At 43.5% G+C, this 15,297-nt stretch overlaps 1 long non-coding RNA gene across 2 annotated transcripts in view; it reads right to left on the bottom strand.

Annotated features, from left to right (window-relative positions):
• LOC143435603 (uncharacterized) overlaps positions 1-15,297 on the bottom strand; it is a 35,982-nt gene that overhangs the window by 17,013 nt on the left and 3,672 nt on the right. Inside the window, exons 2-3 of one of the 2 annotated variants that reach the window (XR_013106073.1) lie at positions 14,168-14,306; positions 3,859-4,043 (exon numbers count right to left, since the gene is read on the bottom strand). This is a non-coding gene — a long non-coding RNA (uncharacterized LOC143435603). The remainder of the gene's footprint in view (positions 1-3,858; positions 4,044-14,167; positions 14,307-15,297) is intronic. The other variant, XR_013106072.1, reaches the window with a different exon arrangement.

Below are 15,297 nucleotides of genomic sequence, written 5' to 3'. Positions count from 1 at the left end.
TAGTCTTTAATTTCTTTGTTTTTTCCTTGACCAAGTTATCATTGAGTAGTGAGTTGTTCAGCTTCCATGTGTATGTGGTCCTTCTGTTGTTTTTGTTGTTATTGAAGACCAGCCTTAGTCCGTGGTGATCTGATAGGATGCATGGAATTATTTTAATATTCTTGCATCTGTTGAAGCCTGTTTTTTGACTGATTTTATGGTCAATTTTTGGAAAAGGTACCATGAGGTGCTGAGAAGAAGGTATATTCTTTTGTTTTAGGATAAAATGATCTGTAGATCCCTGTTAAATCCATTTGGTTCATAACTTCTGTTAGTTTTACTGTGCCTCTGTTTAGTTTCTTTCTCTATGATCTGTCCATTGCGGAGAGTGGGGTGTTGAAGTTTCACACTATTATTGTGTGAGGGGCAATGGGTGCTTTGAGCTTTAGTAAAGTTTCTTCTATGAATGTGGGTGCCCTTGCATTTGGAGCACAGATGTTCAGAATTAAGAGTTCTTCTTGGTAGATTTTTCCATTGATGAGTATGAAGTGTCCTTCCTTATCTTTTTTTTTTTTTGATAACTTTTGGTTGAAAGTCATTTTATTCAATATAGAATGGCTACTCCAGCTTGTTTCTTGGAACCATTTGCTTGAAAAAATTGTTTTCCAGCGTTTTACTCTGAGGTAGTGTCTGTCACTGAGGTGCGGTTCCCGTATGCAGCAAAATGCTGGTTCCTGTTTACATATCATGTCTGTTAGTTTATGTCTTTTAATTGGGGAATTGAGTCCATTGATGTTAAGAGATATTAAAGAATAGTGATTGTTACTTCCTGTTATTTTCGTTGTTAGGAGTGAAATTATATTTGTGTGACTATCTTCTTTTGGGTTTGTTGAAAGACAATTACTTTCTTGCTTTTTCTAGGGTGTAGTTTCCCTCCTTGTTTTGGAGTTTTCTATCTATTATCCTTTGTAGGGCTGGATTTGTGGAAAGATATCGTGTAAATTCAGTATTGTCATGGAATATCTTGGTTTCTCTATCTATGGTAATTGGGAGTTTTGCTGAGTATAGTAGCCTGGGCTGGCATTTGTGTTCTCTTAGGTTCTGTCCAGGATCTTCTAGCTTTCATAGTCTCTGGTGAGAAGTCTGGTGTAATTCTGATAGGTTTGCCTTTATATGTTACTTGACCTTTTTTTCCCTTCCTGATTTTAATATTTTTTCCTTGTTTTGTACATTTGGTGTTTTGATTATTATGTGACAGGAAGAATTTCTTTTCTGGTCCAGTCGATTTGAAGCTCTGTAGGCTTCTTGTATATTTATGAGCATCTCTTTCTTTAGGTTAGAGGAGCTTTATTCTATAATTTGTTGAAGATATTTATTGGCCCTTTAAGTTGGGAATCTTCACTCTCTTCTATACCTATTATCCTTAGGTTTGGTCTTCTCATTGTGTCCTAGATTTCCTGAATATTTTGTGTTAGGAGTTTTTCACACTTTGCATTTCATTTGACTGTTGTGTCAATATTTTCTATGGTATCTTCTGCACTGAGATTCTCTCTTCTATCTCTTGTATCCTGTTGGTGATACTTGCTGGTGATGACTCCTCATCTCTCTCCTAGGTTTTCTATCTCCAGCATAGTCTCCCTTTGTGATTTCTTGATTGTTTCTACTTCCATTTTTAGATCCTGGATGGTTTTGTTTATTAATTCCTTCACCTGTTTGGTTGTGTTTGCCTGTAATTCTTTAAGGGATTTTTGTGTTTCCTCTTTAAGGGTTTCTACTTGTTTAACCTGTGTTCTCCTGTATTTCTTTAAGGGAGTATTCATGTCCTTCTTAAAGTCCTCTATCATCATCAGATGATGCAATTTTAAATCACAGTCTTGCTTTTCTGGTGTGTTGAGGTATCCAGGGCTTGCTGTGATGGGAGAACTGGGTTCTGACGATGACAAGTAGCTTTGATTTCTGTTGCTTATGTTCTTGCCCTTGCCTCTTGCTATCTGGTTATCTCTGGTGTTAGCTGGTCTTGCTGTCTCTGACTGTGGCTTGTCCCTCCTGCAAACCTGTGTGTCAGCACTCCTGGGAGGCAAGTTCTCTCAAGGAGGAATTTGGGTATGGAGAGCTGTGGCACAGGGTCAGTCCCGGGGTGTTCGTGGAAAACCTGAAGAATCTTGTCCCCTGCTGTCCCTTGGTTCTTATGTCTTGATGACTCTGGACTGGTCCCTCTTGTGCTAGGAATTTGAGCAGAAGTGGTGGTGTTACCTGTGTTCACAGGTGTGTCAGCACTCCTGGGAGACCAGCTCTCTCCGGTTGGTATTTGGTTATGGAGCACTGTGGCACGGGGTCAGCTCAAGCAGACAGATGGTCTCTTCTTAATCACTAGTAATTTCTTACCCCAGCTAACCAGCATCAATTGTTCCAGTAGTCTCTTCTGTTTTTGACACTATAATAGCCAGGGCCACATGGCTGGAGCTGCTGAGTTCCACTGCTTGTGGAAACTGGAACATGCCTCCCCTGTGGTATTACATTGTTACCACTTTCCTCTTTTCCAACTCCTTCACTGCCTAAGCTTGGTTGTCCTGGTGTCTGGCTGTGGAAGGGTATCCTGGTTCTTGGGTTGACATGGGACCCCTAGATGGCAGGTGTTCGGCCACACCCCCAGAACCCAGGGCCCTGACATGCGGTCTAAACTCCATTTAACCTTCCCAGTTCAGTCACATAAGACACAGGTAGAGGGAGTAACTAACAGGCCTCTGCCTGGAGAAATTTACATATTAATGAGTTATCTAAAGGCGGCGTAGCTAATCTAAGACTTCCCCGTGCTCCCTCCCACTGTGCACGGACCCTCCGTGTGTATCTGGGACCTCCGCAGAGGCTGTGTGTATGTGGGACCCGACCGCCATGGGACTCCCCTGCTGGACTCCAGCGCAAGTTTTTTCCCCACATCCTGGAACTCACTCTGTAGATTGACCTTAATCTCAGAGATCTGCATGCCTGTCTTCTGAGTGCTGGGATTAAAGGGATGTACCACCACACCTGGTCCTAACCTTTTCTCTACTTGGAACTTGCTCTGTGTCAGGCTGGCCTTAAACTCAGAGATCTGCTTGCGTTTACCTCCTGGGATTAAAGGCATGTACCACCATGCCTTGACCTAAACTCTTCATTGACATGATTTCTCAAGATTCAAAAACAAAAACAGAACAAGAACCTCTGCCTTCTATTTCTGGACTGTAGTACATTCCAGATTAAAAGTCCAAATGAAAGCGACAATCAGATAATAATAATGTCTAAATATAACTATTCCTTGAGAAACAGTAAACTCAAACAGTTAAGTTTGGCTGAGTAAAATCTTGTTCAGCGGTCACCAATCTCTTAATCTGTCTTAATCTCCTTGAACATAAAATTCAGCTCTATTCTACTCCTTGGTGCCCCTTTATTCTTTGAACCATACATTTTGCACTTCACCTTGTGAAGCTTGCTATGCTTGATCAAAATGCTCTTCATGAGCATAAACCAGGGAACATTCTGTGCTGAGCCTTTTATTTCTGGGACTTCCTTTGTCAATGCAATTAATATAAATCTCTTTACCTTAGCCTCATGTAGACTGTTCAGACAAGGGTAAACAGCTGCCATATTTTCCACCAGGATACCACAAAACACTCTCTAGGCCTCATACTGAAATTCTCTCCACTGAAACATCTAGGGCCAGGTCTGCACAGTTCAAATCACCCTCAGCAACAATGTCATCCATATTTCTACTAGGATAGCCTATTAAGCCTCCCCCCCCACACACACACTTAAAGCATTCCACTGCTTCCCAAACTTCTCAAATCCAGATTTTTCCAAAACAAAAGCATAATCTGGCCTATCACAGCAATATCCCAGTACCTGGAACCATCTTCTGTCTTAGGGTTTCCATTGCTGTGAAGCGACACCATGACCAAGGCAACACCTACAAAGGACATTTAATTGGTGCTAGCTTACTGGTTCAGTGTTTCAGTCCATTATCATCAAGGCAGGGGCATGGCAGCTTCCAGGCAGGTATGGTGCAGGAGGAGCTGAGAGTTCTTCATCTTCCAAAGGTAAACAAAAGGGTGACTCCCATGTGGCTAGGGTCTCAAAGCCCACCCCCACAGTGACACACTTCCTCTGAAGAGGCCACACCTACTGCTGCATGGCCACACCTTCTAACAGTGCCACTCTCTGGGCATAGCAGCACCCTTCCCTTCCCTTCACTTTCCCTTCTCTTTCTCCCTTCTCTTTCCCTTCTCCTTCCCCCTCCCTTCCCCTTCCTTCTCTCCTCTCTTCCCTTCCTTTTCCCCCTCCCTACCTTCTCCTCTCCCTCCCCTCCCCTCTCCTTTTCCCTCCTCTCATGACTCATTTTTCCTCATCCTTCCTCTTCCCTCCTCTGTCCTCTTACCTTCTCCTGTATCTTCTGTGATTCCTCCTCTCTCCCTTTTCTTATATCTTCTCTTTCTTCCTTACCCTTTCTACTTTCCTCCAATTACTACTTACCTCCCCATCTTTCTTCTCTCCTCCCTCTTCTTGCCTTCCTCAATTCCTACTCTACCCTGTCCCTCATCTTCCTCTTTCCTCTCTCCTTTTCTACCTATGTCCTCTGCCTCTCACTCTGTTCTTCCTTCTCAACTCTGCTCCTTCATCGTTCTTCCTCTATCCTCCCCCATTGTTCCTCCTCTTCCCAGTTCCGTCTTCCCTCTGTCTCATCTGTCCTCCCCTCTTCTTTCTCAACTTCTCATGTCCTCTTTTTTGCCTCTTTCGTCCCTCCTCACACATTTTACCTCCTTTCCCCTAAACAGTCCTTTTGTGCCTTCTGCTCTCCTCCTGCCTTTTCCCTTCTTTTTCTAATTCTCTCATCCTCTTTCCTATTGTCTCCTTTTACATTATTCCTCTAATTTCTTCATTCCTCACTTTCCATTTTCCTCCCCTTCCCTCTTGTCTACACTGCTCTTTTCTTTCCTCTAACTTCCTCCCTTTTCTCTCTTCCTTTCTCTTCCCTCTTCCTTCTCTTCCCTCTTCCCTTCTGTTTTTCCTTCCTCTTTTCCTCCTCTCCACCATGATCCTTTCACACCTTTCTTCTTTCCCACTTCATCCAAAATCAATCCATTCCTTCTATTCCCATCTCCCTCCTTCTCTCCCTTTCCACCTCTTTTCTTTTCAGTCTTTACCTCTCCCTTCTTTCCTCCTTTTCTTCTCTACCACTTTCCTCAAAACACCTCTTTGCTGATGTAATCATCTTTCTTCTCCTTTGTCTTCTGTCCCCATCGTCTTCCTTCCTTGGTCCCTGTCCTTATCCTCTTATCCTCCTCTGCCCTCTACTGTACATTCTCTATTTCCTTCAACAACTTCTTTTCCTCTTTCTGAGTCTTTTCTCCTCTCCTCTTGCCTCTTCCCACTCTTCCTTCTTACTGCACACTTTTCTCCCCTCTTGTTTACTCTCTACTCTTCCTCCTTCCCTTCCTTCCCCCTCTAACTCCTGTGCTGTCTTCTGTCTCCTCCCCCCAGTTCCCCTGTACTTTGTCTATCCAGCTCCCTCCTACTAACTCCTCTTTTGTTCCCTCTTATAGCCTTTATTCCTCTTTCCTTCCTCTTACCTCTTCCCTCCCCTTTAGTCTTCCTTCCTCTCCCATCATCCCTCACGTGTCCCCCTAGATCCACTCCTCTTACCTTCTCCTAAACCTTTCATCTTTTCCTGTTCTTCATTCTTCCCTCCTTTTTCCACTTTCCTCTATTCCTCATCCATCCATTTTTCTATTTTCCTCTTCTTGACCTTTTTACTTTCTCATCCCTTTTACTCCTCCTCCTCACCATTGCTCTTCTCTTCTCCCTCATTTTGCTGCTCCCATCTCTTTCTCACTTCTCTTCCCTTTTCTTCTTCCATACACTTCACACTTCCACCCTCCTCTCTCTTCCCTCTTCCCTCCTCTTCTCTTTCTACTCCTCTCTTCTAGCCCCTTCCCTATTGCCTGTTTCCCTCTCTTCACTCTTCTTTCTTCTTTCCACTAAAATCCTCTTCCCTCACCTTCCATCATTCTCTGTCCACTTCTTTTTCATCCTCCTTCAGTGTTCTTCTTTCCTATTCTTCTCTTTGAACTATACTTCCATTCTTTCTCCTCTATTTTATCCCCCTTTCTTCACTCTTCCAACATCTCTCCTGTTTTGCTCTTTTCTTCTCCCTTTCTCTCTTCCTCCTTCCCCCTTTCCTCTTCTTTTCCCCACGTTCCTTACTTTTCCTCTTCATTTTCCTCCCCCTTCTCCTTTCAACTTTTCTTAACTTCCCACTTCCCTCATCTTCAGACTTCATGTGTATCTCTTCTATTCTTTCCTCTCCTCTTTCCACTGCCCTCTTTTACAGTCTTTTCTCCTCACTCCTCTTCTCTCTGCTCTCTTCTTCCCTTTTCCTCTTGCCCCTCTTTGCTTTGCTTTTCTCTTCCATTGTCTTCCCTTCTCTTTTCTCTCATCATTTCTCATCCCTCCTTCCCCACTCCCTAAACTTTCCTTTTCTTTATTTTCTCTTCCTTCACCTATCATCCTCCCTCCTGCTTTGCTCTTCCTTTCCACATCCATTTCCCTCTTTTTTCATTCTCTCTTTCTTCTCCACGTCCCTCTTCCTTCCCATTTCTATTTCCCTCCTATTTTTATTCCCATTTTCCTGCCTTTCCCCATCTTCTCTTCTCTTCATTCCTAGGTCCTATTCCCTCTTCGTCTTTCTTTCCAGTTTTCATTTTTCCCTCACTTTTCCAGTTCCCCCCACTGTCCTCTTTTCTTCTTATCCTATCTTGTCCAGTGTTTTCTGTTCCCCTCTTTTCTGTTTCTACCTCTTCCCTCAAATTTCTTTCCCTCCTTCCTTTTCTTGTTACTTCTCTCTTCCCTCCATCCTTCTCCTTTTTTTCCGATTCCTACCCTTCCTTCCTTCTATCCTTCCCTTCGCTCCTCCCACCTCTTACATCCTCCATCATCTTCCTTCCTCTTGACTCTTTGCTCCTTCTCCTTCCTCTTTTTCTTCCTCTTAACTCTTCTTTGGTACTCTCTTCTCTCTTCATCTTTCCCATCCACTCTGATTAAACTTTTTCTTTGTTTGTTCTCATTTCCTACTCCCTCTTCTTTCCTTCACCCTAGTCTTGCCTCCTCTACCTTCTTCCCTTCCTCCTCTCTCCTCCATCGTCATTATTTTTATTATGTCCTCTTTCTTCTACCCTTGATCACACCCTTTCCTCTTCTGTCCTCTTCCATATCTTCTCTTTTCCCTCCTCCCTACCCTTGCTGCTTCCACTTTCTTCACTCCTTCTCCTCCTTTCCACCTTCTTCTACCTTTCTCTTCATCCTCCTCTCTCCCCCCTTCAGCTTCATCTGCCCTCTTCTTTCCTCTTTCAACTACCTTTTTATCCCCACTTTCTCCTCCTACACTCATCCTTCATGAATCCTCTCTTCACTTCTTCCTTACTCCATCCCCTACATTCCTCTTTCTTCCTTGATCTTCTTCCCTCCACCACCTCTTCCTCTTTATTCATCATCTTGCTTCTCTCCTCCTTGCTTTCTCCTTCTTTCTTTCCTCTTCTTCCCTTTTCCCTCCACTTCATCCTCTCTCTTTCCTTCCCTTCACCCTATTTCAACCTCTTCTCTCCACATTCCCACATCTCCTCTTTCATTCTCTATCCTCTTTCCTCCTCCCTTCTTTTCATTCCTCTCTCCCCTCCCATCCATCCTTCTTTTCTCTCATCTTCCCAATTTCCTCCTCTCTCTAATAATGTCATACTTTCAGTTTCCTCCTCCTTTACTTTGCCACTTCCCTCCATTTCTCTCTTCTCTACAATCTTTATCCCTACTTTTATCCCTTTTATTCCCCATCCTTCTTCCCTCATCCTCCCTCTTCCTTCTTCCTACCCCTTCTTCCTCTTTTCTCTTCCCTCTGCGATCATTTCTCCCCTTCTTTCTTTCATTCTTTTTTATCCTTCCCCCCTCTGCTTGTTTGAATAATAATGGTCCTCATAGGCTAATAGGGAGTGGCATATTAGAAGGTGTACCCTTGTTAGAGTGGGTACAGATTTGTTGGAAAAAGATTGTCACTAGGGGTATGCTTTGAGGCTTCAAATGCTCAAGACAGGTCCAATGTCAGGCTTCATGCTGCCTGCCAATCTGGAAGAAAACTCAACTTTTACAGTGTCATGTCTGCCTGCAGGACGCCAAGCTAAGTGTCATTAAAATAAAGGACTAAACCTCTGAATTGTAAAAGCAAGTCTCAATTAAAATTTTTCCTTTATAATAGTTGTGGTCAATGAGTCTCTTCACAGCAATAGAAACTCCAAGAGACTTCTCTCCCTGCTTCCCTTTTCTTCTACTCTTTCTCCTCTTTTCTTCTCTCTCTTCTTTCCTCTGTATTCCTTCTTCATCTTCCATACTGCTCTTATTTGTCTTCCTCACTCCTCTACCTTTCTCTTGCTTCTTTACCTGCACCCTTCTCTTCTCTGTCCTCCTCTTCCCCTCTTTCCATGCCTCCTTCCCTTTTACATCCTTCCTTCCCTTCTCTTCCCCCCTACCCTTCTCTTCCCTCTTCATTCTGTTCCAACTTCCCTCCTCTTACCTCTTGATTCTTCCCTCAGATTTCAGCTTCTCCCCTCTACACCCTCAGCTTTCTTCCGTTCTCCACTTATATATATCTTCCACATCCCTAATCCTTTCTCTTCTTCTCATCCTTCTCTTCTTCATTTCTTTCCTACTCCCTTATAATGTTTCTCCTTCCTAATCTTTTCTTCTTCCTCTTTTATCCCCTTGCCTCCTTTATTTTCATCTCTCTTCTTTCTCTTTTATCCTCTTCCATTTTTCTACTTTCTGTATTCCTTCCTATACCTTCATCTTCTCACAAGCTTCCTTGGTCTTCTCTCCTTCATCTTTCTTTCCTCCTCATCTTCCAGCCTCTCTTCTACTTCCTTTTTCCTCCTTCAACAATATTCCTTCTCCTCAGTTCTTCCTCTTACTTCCACATTGTGCCATTTACAACTTCCACCTTCTTCTCCCCTTTTCTTTCCCCATTATCCATATTTTCTCCTATCTCCTCTACTTGCTTACCACTACATCTCTTCTTCCTGCTTTTCTATCCTGTATTCTCATTATTCCTTTCTGATTTTCTCTTCTTATCCTCACTTCTCATTTTCCTCCTCTATTGTCTTCCCTCCTTCTTTTCTCCTCTATAATTCCTATTGCCCCTCCTCTCCAATCTTCTCTTCATCCTTTCTCATCTTCGCTCCCCTCCTTAATGAATGTCTCCTCTTCCTTTTACACTCCTCTTTGTTACTCCATCCTTTCTCTCTACCATCCACTTCCTTCTTCCCTCCTTCTCTTTCCTCTTCCCTCTTGCCTCTTCTGTCCTCTTTATTACTCCTTACCCTCTTCTTCCTTCCTCTTCCTTCTATTGTCTCTTCCCTCTTTTTTTGCTCTTCACTGTTTCCCTCCTCCTGTTATCAACTTCTTCCACTTCTCTTCATCCATCTCCTCCCTCTTCTACTTTCTGCACTCCTCTTTTTGCATTTTCCTCTTATCATCTCCTCCCATTCACCTCCCCTTTTCTCCTCTTGTCTATTTCTTCCTTCCTCCTTTTCCAACATAAATCCTCTCTCCTCTCTTCTTTTTCCATCACCTCTACTCCTCTCCCCTTTTCTTTGCTATTCTTCCTCCCTTCTCCCTCCTCCATCCTCTCCCATCTCCCTCCTCTTACCTCCTCCTTCCCTTTCTTTATTCTTTAGTTCTTTCTTGCCTGCTTGCTTGCTTTTGTGCTTACATTTTCTTTTTGTCTTTCTCTCTTCCCTTGTTCCTTGTTTCTTCCTCTTCCCCATCTTCATTCTTTCTTACTTTCCTTTCCTATTTCCTCCTCTATCTTCTTCCCTTTTTATTCTTCTTTCTTGCATCCTCTCACCTTTTTCTAGCTTGTATTTCTTTTTCTCTCCCCTTCCTTCTCTCTCATCTTCCCCTTTCTTGCTTCTTTCTTTTTTCTTTCCTTCCTTCCTTTCTTTCTTCCTCCTCCCTTCTGATTCCTTTCCCTCCTTCCCTCTTCCCCTCTTCATTGCTCCTACCCCATTCTCTCCTCCACCCTTGTTCTTCCCCAGTCCTCTTTTTCACTCCTATTTCCTCCTTCCCCCACTTGATAATTCTTCCTTTCCACATCTACTTCCTCCCTTTTCTCCAGACTTCTTTTATCTCCTACATTTTCTTCTCTTCCTTACCACCTGCTAGTTCCTCATATACCCACTCCCCTTGTCCCTCCACATCCCCACTGTCTCTTTAGTTCCTCCCTTCCTATTACCTTCTCTCTCTTCTTTCCTCTTTCTTCTTCCTTTTTGATGCTCTCCCATTCACCTTTTCCCTCACTCCCTTTTCTACTTCTCCCTTCTTTCATCTTCCATTCTCCTTCCTCTTTCTTCTCTCATTTTCTCTCACCCACTTTTCATGCTTCATTCCTCTTTTCTGCTCCTCCCTTTCCCCCTCCTCTGATTTCCTTCCACTTAGCTCATCTTTTTCTTACATCATCTTCCCTCCTCCCTCATTTTGATGTTCTCCTCCTCCTCCCTACTTCCTACAATTTGATCATTTGTCCTCCATCTTCCCTCTCATTTCTTCTTTTATCCCCCTTCTTTTCTTCTTCTGCCCTCCCTCCCTTTATCTCTCCCTTCCTCTTCTCTTCCCGCTTTCCCCCGTACTCTTCTTTCCTTCCTACCCTCTTCAATCCTGTTCCCTATTTGCTTGCTCTTTCTTCTCTTAGATCTTACCTCCTAATCTGTCTTCCCTCATATCCCCTCTTTTCAAGTTTTCCTTTCTATTACCTTTCCAGTTCCTTCTTTTCTCCTTTTCACTTCATGTTTTTCCCTGTTTCCCTTTTTTCCTCCTTTCTCATCTTCCACCTTTTCTATCATCCCTTCATTGACCACTTTGTCCTCTTTCCTACTCTTCCATCATCTCCCATTTTCTGTCCTCCCCTCCGTCACACCCCTCTATCTCTTCCTTTCCCCTCCCCATTTATTCTCCTTTCTGCTTCCTCTTCTTCCTTCCTCTCACCTCTTACATCCCCCATCCTCTTTGCTTCTCCCTCCTCTCTCTTCTTCCTGCCTGCTTGCTCCCTCTTCCTACTTTCTCCTTCTTCCTCTTTCCACATTCATCTTAACTCTATTTCAGTCCTCTCTCCTCTCTTCAGCTTCTTCCACCCATATTCCTAAATCTCTTCTTTGTTTCCTATCCTTGCCTACTCCCTTATTTCCCCTTCACCTTCTTCCCTCCACAAACTTCTTCCCTCAACATTTCTTCTCTTTCCTACTCCCTCCACTCTCCTCTTCCCTCTTTCAACCCCTTTCCTCTTCTTCCATCCCTTCTTCTCCCTCTCACTTTCTTTTGTGTCCTCCTCCTTCTCCTTTATCTTCTCTTTCTCCTCCATTCCAGCATCTGTTTTTCTTCTGCATCCCTCCCTCTTCCAACTCCCCCCACTTTCCCCTAGTCTCATTTCTCTCCACCCTCCTCTGCCCTATTCTTTCCACTACTCTCTCCATTCTTTTTTCTTTCTCCCCACTCTTCTTGCCTCTATCCTCTTTCTTTTCCTGTGATTCCTATATTTTTGTCTATCTTCCTCTTTTCTCTTCCTCTTCTTCCATCCACTACCCTCCTTCCTCTTCTTCCTTCATCAGGACACTTCTTGCTTCCCTCTTCCCCGATGTGTTCTCCACTTTGCTCCTTCTGTGGGAAAACCCTGCTAATTCACTTCACAGTCTACAATGACCTGATAGCTTCTCTGAGCTCAGTGCAAAATGGAGGAATCCCTTCACAAGTAGGGCTTCCCCTTCTCTGACTTGTCTTGAGATCCTGACTCCCCATACCTTCTACCTGGTGAAGGTCGGGCAGTCCTTGGGAAACCTACAAGTTCAACTTCCTTTTTTTCCTGATCAGATCCTTCCCAGCAAGTACCTGAGATTCCTGGAATGTCTCTTCATACAAATGAAGCATTCCTAGTTCTTTAACCCCCAGCTGGTGATTTCATTCACGCTGAATATTCCTGCCCACTCTCTAGAGTCCATATATATCTTTTTCCACTTCCCAAAAGCTGTTTGTGTAGAAGCCCTCCCAGATTAAGCTAAGATCATCTAAGAAAGAGGTGTTTCACTAAAGAACTTTGGAGAAGGGCTTCTCCTTTCAGCACTCACTCCCAGATGGATGGGATTGTACAGACCCCACCCAGTCTAGACACTGATTCATCTTTTCAGCCTGGTGTCCAAGGTACATGGCCACCCTAAGACAGAAACAACAGGAGAGGAACTATAGCTGGACCTAAACATGCATACCACAGCTAGTGCCAATGTGGATCCAACAGGACCTCCAATTAGAGCAAAAAGGGGTTAGTGCTTCAAGTTCTGAGCTGCCCCCACCCCACCTTTGGCATCAATCCACACTCTGAGTGAAGGCAGTCTTTTCTTTTCCTACTTTGTTTGTGGTCAGAGCCATTGAGTGGATGCCTGATGCCTTCTGACCAGAGCACTCTCTGGCATTGGCAGAGGGTCCCTAAACTCTGTCTGTAACCCAATAGCACACATGTTTTTTTTTGGTTTTTTTTTTTTTTTTTTTTTTTTTTTTTTTTTTTTTGCCAGGGAGCACAACAGAAAACACATCCAGTCTGTGAAATCCAGCCTTGGGATAGAATCACCCCACTCTCTGGCTTACAAGAGTCTGTCCCTCCCTGCTTATTCTCTCTCTGCAGAAGTCAGGGAAAGCCCTATCTGGTATGACTCAGAACTAAAAAGAGCTTAGATATAAATGCTGACCCTGCAGCTAGAGATCATCCTTTTAAAAACATCACATAGGAGGCTATGACCTCTGAGTCTCAACTTGCCAGCCAAACTCTTCAAGATGAACACTCAGATGGTGGGTTACAGCTACCCAAGACACAGGAGTAACATCACACTAGGTAAGTCTGCATCTCTCAAGCTTAGAAGCAGCAATAAAAACTGAAGGAATCTGCTTCAAATGTGGAGAACCAGAACACTGAACCAAATGAATGCCCAGAAAAGACCCGTCCCATAAAGTACTCCAATGCCCTGTAGACAATCTGCACTGATAATGAAAAGGTTTCTACCAGAAAAAAGGACTGTATCTCCCTGTACGATAAACATGGGAAACAACTAGAGCCTTTAACTTAAAATGAGATAGCCCTCAGCCTTGACAGTAAGAGGGAAATTGCACCCAAAGATGCACAATGGGTATCCAGCTGTTAGAGGTCGCCCACCACCCAAAACAACAACCAAAAGAAATAACAAATCACTCAAATGCCTCATTGATAATGTGGCAGACAAAATAATTTCTGGATAAAAGACATCACAAGATCGGCAACTAATCCCTGGGGCTCAAATCCTAGGCATGGAGGTCAGCTCCCAGGCACGTATCACTAAGCAGGTCTGCAGATGGAAAGACTCTGATGGAACTACTGATGCAATGCGCCCTCTAGTAGCTAACATCACTGTCAATCTTCTAGGGACAGATATTTTACAAGCCTTGGATGTGGTGCTTACTGCCCAATCAGAAAAGAATTGCATAAGGCAGATGATGATATGTATAAAGAAAACAATACCGTAAAAAATCTTTAAAACTCCACTCCAAATCATCTCAGAGCCTGGGCACAGGAGCCTCAAAGCCCATCCCACAGTGATACACTTATCTAACAAGGTCATACCTCCTAATAGTGACACTCTTTCTGGGCCACACATATTCAATCCACCACAGGATCCCTACAAGATATGACAGACACCACCACACTGACCAAGAAGATGCCTGACTGTCACTCATTAAAAAAAAAAAAAAAAGGAATAGAGGAGGCAGAGGAGATGCCACCCACTATGAAATAACTAGATCTCATGGAAGGACATTCATGACCTGGTGGCTGCTGCCCAAGCCATGTGCCCTCCACAGGCTTCCCTTTTCTGGATTCTTAGGGCTCCCTTTGCTATTCTTTATTTTAATTCTGTGACTGCTCATCCTCTTCCTAACCCACCCAATACCCACCACTGGGGATTCTTCTTTAGGGAGATATATAACAGACAAAACATCATAGAAACCCAGGACTGCCCACATGAAAGATGCTGGGCCAGGATTGAGATTCTCTATGCTCTAATTCCATCCCAACCACCCCATCCCTTTCTTTTGCTTTCCTTACCATTACACAGGTAACTGCTTCCAGGGTTCCTCCATATATAGAGATTGCAGACATTGGATATGCTGAATTGAGTCTTCCAGTTATGATGGCACCATGGTTACCAACCTTTAAACTCATTTTCAGTTTCATTCAACAATGCCTGGGACAAACAATGGCAAATAGGATTCATGTATAAGCTCTACATCAATGGCTTTTCTAAATAACCTATCTCTGACCTACATATCTCCAGTCACCTTGTCCTTGCCTCTGAATCTGTCTTTACCCACATTCACATTCTTCACTAGGAAAATCAATCTCAGAAGGTCCAAACCAACTCCTCCTGGCTCTGGTACATCTAATATAGCCATCCCCTTCCACTAACCACCCACCCCAACTCCTCTCAAATACATCTGTGCTTCTCTCTCCAGGGCAACATTGCCTGCTGATCCCATTAATATCTGGAATCATTAACTCCATGGGTCCTTACCCACATTGACTTTAGAAAACATTCCAGTTTTGACATGCCACTTCCCCATTTGCCTTGCAAGACCCTAGTCATGATCCCATTTGACCTATTCCCAAACATCACATAACATGCCAATATGTGCTAACATACAGTCTTCTCTGGTGTAGTAACACTACTGATTACTGCATTCAACCCCCTTTCCAAGACTTCTGCACCTTCCTAATGATTGTTCTCCAAGATTATCCTCTACAAGGCTGAGTAACTCACTTTGCATCTGGGAGGGGACCAAAAGAAAAAAGATTTTCATCCCCATGCTTCTCATACTGGGTCTTGAGTCTTGGTTGGTACCATGGGATTTTTGGAAACAGTTTTTAATAAAAAACCATCTGGCTAGCAACTTCTAAGACAAGAAGAATCAGGTGAAGGATTCCAGGACAGTCTGGAGTTCTTTCAACTACAGATAAACTCTCTAGCACAGGCTGCTATCCAAAACCTGAGAGCTTATGAACAGTGAGGGACTTGCATTTTGTTGGGGGAGAAATGCTGTTTCTTTGTTAGTGAATCTCCATTGGTGGAACAAGATATATGAATGCTTAAAGATCTCGAACAGGATCTCTGTGCAAGCTATATATCAAATACTCCAACCCCATGGTACTCAACCCTCCTTGTGGCTTGATTTCTTCCC

Source organism: Arvicanthis niloticus, chromosome X, assembly GCF_011762505.2.
Source record: "Arvicanthis niloticus isolate mArvNil1 chromosome X, mArvNil1.pat.X, whole genome shotgun sequence".
NCBI lineage: Eukaryota > Metazoa > Chordata > Mammalia > Rodentia > Muridae > Arvicanthis > Arvicanthis niloticus.
The sequence above is the reverse complement of the archived record's forward strand: the minus strand, read 5'-3'. Positions and strand labels throughout refer to the sequence as shown.